We start from the raw sequence: 7175 nt of genomic DNA, 5'->3' as shown, positions 1-7175 counted from the left end.
GCCTGCCTGCCTAATCCCTATGAGCCTGCAGCCGCACTCTGCACTAGAATCAGCCTGTTTATCGCACTGTTTTTACCAGCCAAGCTTTTCACATTGGATTGTCCTCCTATAACCCATCGATGTAAAATGCTATTCTTATTTGCTAATCTCTATAACAACCTGTCAATCGAGCAAACCATTTTTTCTCAACAAAGCTTGATTTTCCTCTTCACTTTTCTCTCACTCTTTCCCCTTCACTTTATGCCTTTTATGCATCTCACCTGTCTCTCTCTTCCTTTGCCCCAGTTGACATGGGCTGCAACAGTTGGAACACAGAGGTGCACTTTGCTTAAATGAAAGTGGCACACCGTTTCTGTTTCCAGGCAACCATGTCATAGGAGAAGGGCAGCATGGATATTCTAGAGACACAATGTCAAAAAGATTGCAAAGCCAATAGTCAGGTGACAACATGCGTGGGCACTCGTGCGCACACACACACACACACACACACACACACACACACACACACACACACAGCGGACCAAGTAAAGGATAACCTGTAAACCCAGGCACACACAGGTGCAACACTTGGCATTTTTTGGCTATTGGAATTGTTATGTGGATGTGAGTAAGGAAACAAGCCCTTGTTCATGCTATACACTGTGTATAGCATGAACAATTGCTGGCCTATATTTTTGTGGGTTTATGGGTTGCTCTGTAAAAAGAAAGTGTTATGATGCATACTTACAATGAGGCTGTGTCCCTGCTAGTTTGTGTTCCAACGTGTCTTCTGTCTTCCCCTGATGAGTCCAGTGCATGCTAGTGAACTCTGACCTATGCTGGAGCAACCATGCACTGTTCCACTTAAATCCACATAGACTTCCATCCATTGTATGGTCCAACTGATTGACTAGCTAGACGGATTCCCTGTGACCCAGGATGAGGTTGGTGCTAGAGGGGAGCTGGGCCATTGGGTGCCCAGCCCAATGCTCCCTCCCCTGGGCAGAAAAGGGAGATACCCCCCGCACCCCACCCCCCCCCCCCCCTCTAGTCCAGATGGTGCCAAACTCCTAGCCAGGTGCCAGCTTCACTGCTCCACACATCTGCACATGCTAGAGACAGAAGGAAGACGCAGCGTAGCAACAGACCGCACCCGCAACTGCAAGCATGACACAAATACACACTGGCACTCTCAAACACTCACATCAAACTCCCCTTGCAGTTGCAGACCAGTCACTCACAATCGTTCTAATGCTTCTTTCCCAGATTGTCTCTCCTTCTGCTTTAATATGTCCGGATGCACAAAATGTCTCACAGGTGAAAGGAATCCTCGTCCACAGTGCCCTGAAGGTTGAGACCGAGGTAAAGCAGAGTGGTGTGTGTTTCCTGGTATGGCATTCCCTGCCGGCTCCCTCTGCCCTACTCGTCCGCACAGGTCTGTACAGTTGGTCTGTGCTTAGGCAGATGACACCGGGCTTCCCAACTATAGATCACAACAACAAGAACACGCCCACTGCCTACTGTAGCCACCTTCTACTAGAGCGTCATCACCCTCTCTCTCTCTCCCTCCTTTTCCTACACTCCTATTTCTCTTGCTGTATGCAACTCATCTTCATTAGCACTCGTACCCTAGTCTCTTTATCCAGTTAGTCGTTTTTTGTTTTTTATCTCATATGTCTCGCCTGCCGTCCCTTTGCAGCTGCACTGTAACTGGAGCCTGAACGTGTTTTCTGCTTTCAGCACCACGGAGAGCTCTCTCTGTCAGAGGGTGAAGGGGGGTGGGGTGGGTTGAGTGGGTGGGCACACTCAGACAATTGCTATGATCTCACTGAGTGGGAGGAGTCACCGGGTTGGCAGGGTGTGACCTCATTAGACACAACCTCCTCTTCCCCCGGCAACCACTGCGCCCCACTCCCCCTCCCCTCTCTCTTAACAGCTCGTAAACAAGACCACAACACAAAAACACTTGCAGTGAATACGCCGTGTTGCTCTCAAGTGCATTCATTACATGTACAGTAGCCAAAACAAAGCAGAACAAAACATAGAGGAGCAAACGCATGAAAGCAAAATACACAAAAAAGAGAAAACAACACTTTGCAATTTCCAATACACACACATTGACATGCTGCAAGATTAAAATATGTTTGCATAGACAAACAAAGCATGCAAGCCAGAAAGGGAGACTTGTTCCCAGTGGCCACAAAAATGAACAGGATGAAAGCAGGGAAAGAGTTGAGCCTGAGTTGCGTGTTTGTCAGGGGGCGACAGTGTACTTCTGCCTGACTGTCTGGGGGACGAGCGTTCAGTAGTGCTGTCGGTTGTTTATGTGGTGGGAGCGCCTGGTATATGGTGCAGAAGCAGGGGTAGAGGAAGGGTGAGCGGTGTCGGTGGGCGGGGGGGTCTGGGTTTGCTCGGGTGGATTAACACCGTCAACACAAAAGGATTAGGGAGCAGAGATCTGTTGTTTTCATCAACGCTTCCCTCCAGTTCTCTTAACCCCCGCCCTTCTCCCCCTCACTTTCCCCCTCCCTCTATCCCTGGTTCTGTCTCGCACTTTGCAGGCTGGTGGGGGGGCAGGTGCTGGAGTAGGAGGTTGGAGGCACCAAAAACATGTTTTAAAAAACATGTGGTGGTCAGTTTAGAGGAGAGAAGGGGATAATGGGGTTGTTAAAAATGAAAAAGAAAAAACGCACTGGGAGTCCAGCAGGGCTTGGGATGAACCACTATGTTGGATTGCATTTGATTATCAAAAGAGGCAGCTGTTTTGGAGTGAGGATAGGAAAGGTAAAATAGGGTGAAATGAAACACTATTGCTCGGCACCCAGTTTAAACACTCCTCTAATAACAGCATGCCACATGCCATAAATAGACAATTGCTATGATCTCACCGAGATAAAATGCTCTGTCAAAAGGTAGTCACCCCCTTTTTCTGCCTATTGTGAGGGATGTGGTCGACTGGTCACGCACAAAGCAAGTCACTCTATCCAGACCAACTCAGCACACGCACCCATGCACATGCATATAAACACAAGGGCCCCAGTCTGACCTCAGTGCATGGCCCATGTGTATAATCTCAAAAGGAAGTATTTAGAACCCATCAGAGTTCAATGAACACAGAAAGTGAGGCAATCTCAGGGGTGAATGGGTTAAACAAATTTTTCCACCTATCTGCACAACAATAATTAGTTTTGTGAACAGTGGAGGATGCTCCCTCAGCGAAAGAATAGAGGGTGAAATAAGATACAATGCCTGTAACTTTTCAGTTCACACAAGCTTACAGACAAAAAAAGACTTGCATACAAAGAGAAAGGCATCCACACTGAATACATTATTAAAAGCGTGTTTACTGTATTCAAATTAGCTAGAGTTTAAAAATGAAATCATTGTTTTTGTATTTCAAATGTTTATTCAAGTTAATTGAACAGATTGTGGGATGATACTAAGTAAGACATTTGGTGTGTATTATATGGGCTGCAATCATGGGCTGCAATAGGCCAATTGGTACTTGTGAATATATGTGTAATACCAGAACTAGAACCAAGCCTTTCTCACATTCTAGTGACAATCCAAGGCCCATAGCATCAGGGAAATATTTTTGGTGCCGGCACATTACATTTGTGCTCCAATTTGGCTGTCTCAAGCATATATGATTTGTTTCTGAGCTCATTTGAATGGCAGCTGAATTTTGTGGTTAGATATCTCCCTCAATCATTTACTAACAAGCCAATAAGTCTTGCAAAGTCTAAGTTATTGGCAAAGTAACAGGACCTTGCTGGTTCATGTATGTAGTGGGTCATTGTGACATTAATGACTGTTTACAAATACAAAGCAATGTGCCCTGGAGCAGATGCCCGGTACTTGGTTCAATCATGCATGTAATGATGTTGTATTGATCCACTGCTGTAACAGGCTAATGAAGAGTCTATGAAAACCATTATACCAATCAATTAAATGCCGCTGAGGAAATAGAGTCATTATAAATAGGGCACAGACTCTGCTTCACAAGGTTTTTTTTAAGTGTGATTTCTTGCTGTCAGGGGATTGGCACCTACATATGGTGCTACTGTAAATGGTATCTGCTTCTAAGGAGTGTGTGGGGTGGCATTCAGATTCTTGAAAGCGTCTGTGAGGCTTAGTGGCATTCTCTGTTTTCTGTCCTCCCTGGGAGCGCCATGCAGGTGAGGATGATGAAGGCACTGGCAGGACAGAAAGTGAGACAGTAGCACTAAAGATGTCAGACTCTCATTAAAGATGCAGCACGACTTACTTTCACTCCTCACATCTCCATCTGAGAGAAATGGAGCAAAAGGTTCTTGCTCTGACCAGCACTCTGCAGACATTTGACCACTCCATGTTTCATGCATGCATGTATGGCTACTGTAAATGTCTGCACCCCTTTACTACTCAATGCATACCCTATTTAGGATTTTCTGAATGCAAGGTGCTCCATTACTTTTTAGTTTTTATGAAAATCTTATCCACAAGTTCCTTAGAATTCGGCTGCACAGCATGTGGTAATGTTCTACTTAATCAAGCTTCTCCAATCATTTATCACCACTTCCTCCCTCCCGAGATGCCAAGCTGAGGCATGTCTCTTACTACCAGCCTCCACACTTCCCGCTGTTCCACCAAGACAGAGAGGTGAAAATGGGAGACTGAAGAGCGTAATCTCTCAAACAGGCGGTTGAGGGCTCCAATCTTGGGGGTTTAACCCCCTGTAAGCCCCTTAAATACCCAGTTTAGAGGGCCAGAACTGATGGGCTAAAGCCCCCAGAGATGTCTCCCAACTACTGGACTCAGACACAGCATGAGGACACAGAATAAAGGATCCCCTGCCAAGACTACTGCAGCCACTTCATCCTTCTTTAGTCCAACCTAGTCAAAGGATTGGATGGGCTTAATTGGCATCAGTAGTGCCACAGTTATGTTTATGATCATATGGTTAAAATAAGGTCAGCATGAGGATGCAGAGAGGTTTCTGATTATGGAGTAATATACTGACTGTATTGTCCTTCAGGGATAACAAATTGACGCTCAGTATATATATCATGTTTTATGTGACGACTGTAAGGATGCTAGGGGTAACTGATGATGTACTGCAACCACTAACTTGAGATCTAGGAGATTATTTTAAATCAAATTAAGGTCTGGCTTTAAAGTAAGGTTTATATTGGCTGTAGAAAAAATAATGACTTACTGTCACATCAAAAATGACAGAATACACGTCCTTGTCGTCTCCTTATTTTGAACTATGTTAAAGGTACTTCGTAATAAATGGGATCAAGGGTGTCTGAGTGAGGACTCTGAAAACAAGGGTTACTGGTGCCATCTGCTGACCAAGTTTACCAACACTAGTGCATCTATTTCAGTCCTTACCAAGTGTCTGCTGTAGTAAACAAAATATATATGTAGAAAGAAAGATCTCACTGTTGCTAATGAAATATTTATTTAATGAAGTTTTTATTTTCCCTAAAATAGTCCATCTGGATCCAATATGGATCCAATGTCCTAGTTGCAAAATTAGAATCAGCAATCACAATCCTCAAACAGAAATGTTCAAGAGCATTCAATAACCCAACACGTCTGTGACTGGGATAGGGCATACACAGAGAAAAAAGGAAAACTTTGCAATGCACAGATTCTGGTGGACTTGTCCAAGTTTAAAACTAACATTTTGAGTTTGATTTTTTTTAACTGGACACAAGTGTAACGTTACACCACACATTTTTGTAGGAAATGTATGCCCGATCAAGTCAACTCATTTCAGATGTAAAGGTAATTTGGCAACACCTTAGAGCAGGGCTCTTCAACCTTTTTTAAGCCAAGGACCCCTTAGCTGAAAGAGAGATGGAGCAGGGACCCCCTACTACATATTGTATAAAATGAAGTTGCATATTAAATTGGGCCTACAATAATGTGTAGGGTGGCCTAAAGCCTTTAGACATACCTTTTTTGCATAGAATAATAAGATATTAAAATTGCCTAGTAATTGTTGGCATGGTTCTATAAATCATGTTTAAATGTTAAACATACATGTGGTACAGTCAATCCTTAGGATGAACTCTATCTGGGGATGGCCTTAGAGACTACCTTATCTATAGGCCAGTAAGCCTATCATCATTTATTTGCTAATAATATGTTGGATTCATTTTAGGACTTTTTAATTTTATGAAAAACTTAACAACAATTTGGAGGCCCCCCTGCATTGATTCTGAGGACCCCCTAGGGGTCCCGGACCCCCTGTTGAAGATCCATGCCTTAGAGCAGTGGTTCCAAACCTGGGGTCCGGGGACCCCTCAGGGGGGCAGCAAAGATCACAGGGGGTGCGCAAGTCTTTATCTGGTTTGAGGTTGAGGTAAAAAAAAAAAAATTTGCACATGTTGAATATATAATGTATACAAAAGTCTGTATAAAAACTATGTATATCTCGCTTAAAATTGTAGGCAGCCTGTGGCCCTTGCTGTCATCAGGTCAGCTGCTAGCTGCTATCATCCTCGTTTTTCCTGCCGCCACGGCATCACTATTTTATGAATGAAACATGGCGGAGAAACCTAAAAGTGCTGATAACTCCTCTGTATCAAAAAAGAAAGTAAGGCTCTATCTCGAGAGTTACCTCAACTTCGGTTTCGGAGGGGGTGCTCAGCTTTTCTTAGTAGGGGGGGGCGCCAAGGAAAAAAGGTTGGGAACCACTGCATTAGAATAGCCTAAAAGAGTGGCAACAAACTGTGTAGCAGTTAGCTAGCTAACCAACGTTAGCTGTAGTGACTGACGTTAGTTACCGTGGCATGTAGGCTCACGTTGTGCTTTTTCCATGATCGAACATAGAATGCTACTACGTCAGAGTGGCCAAAGCGTCAAACAGCTTCCCCGTACTTTTTGAGAAGTGTCCTTGACAGAGCAGCCAGAGCTTCTTTGCAGCTCAAGTCGGCGGCGGTGTGTACATACAGTTATAGCTAGTTTTCTTTTAGGTTAATTTGAGTCATTAGCTCTTCTTGCTTGGCTATGTTTACACTGGTCTGCGTCATATGTTTACTAACCGTTGTACAACTTCAATAAAATATATTAAACGAATAACCATGGCATTGCTGTGCCAGCTAAGTATCTTGCACTTTATACCATAATATAAATTCTTCATTTTTGCTCCCAAAGTAGGCTACACCATATTTCTTCCCCTTAGCTCCAATGGCATTAACGTT

This window comes from Sander vitreus, chromosome 12, assembly GCF_031162955.1.
Source record: "Sander vitreus isolate 19-12246 chromosome 12, sanVit1, whole genome shotgun sequence".
NCBI lineage: Eukaryota > Metazoa > Chordata > Actinopteri > Perciformes > Percidae > Sander > Sander vitreus.
Note: the sequence above shows the minus strand (reverse complement) of the source record.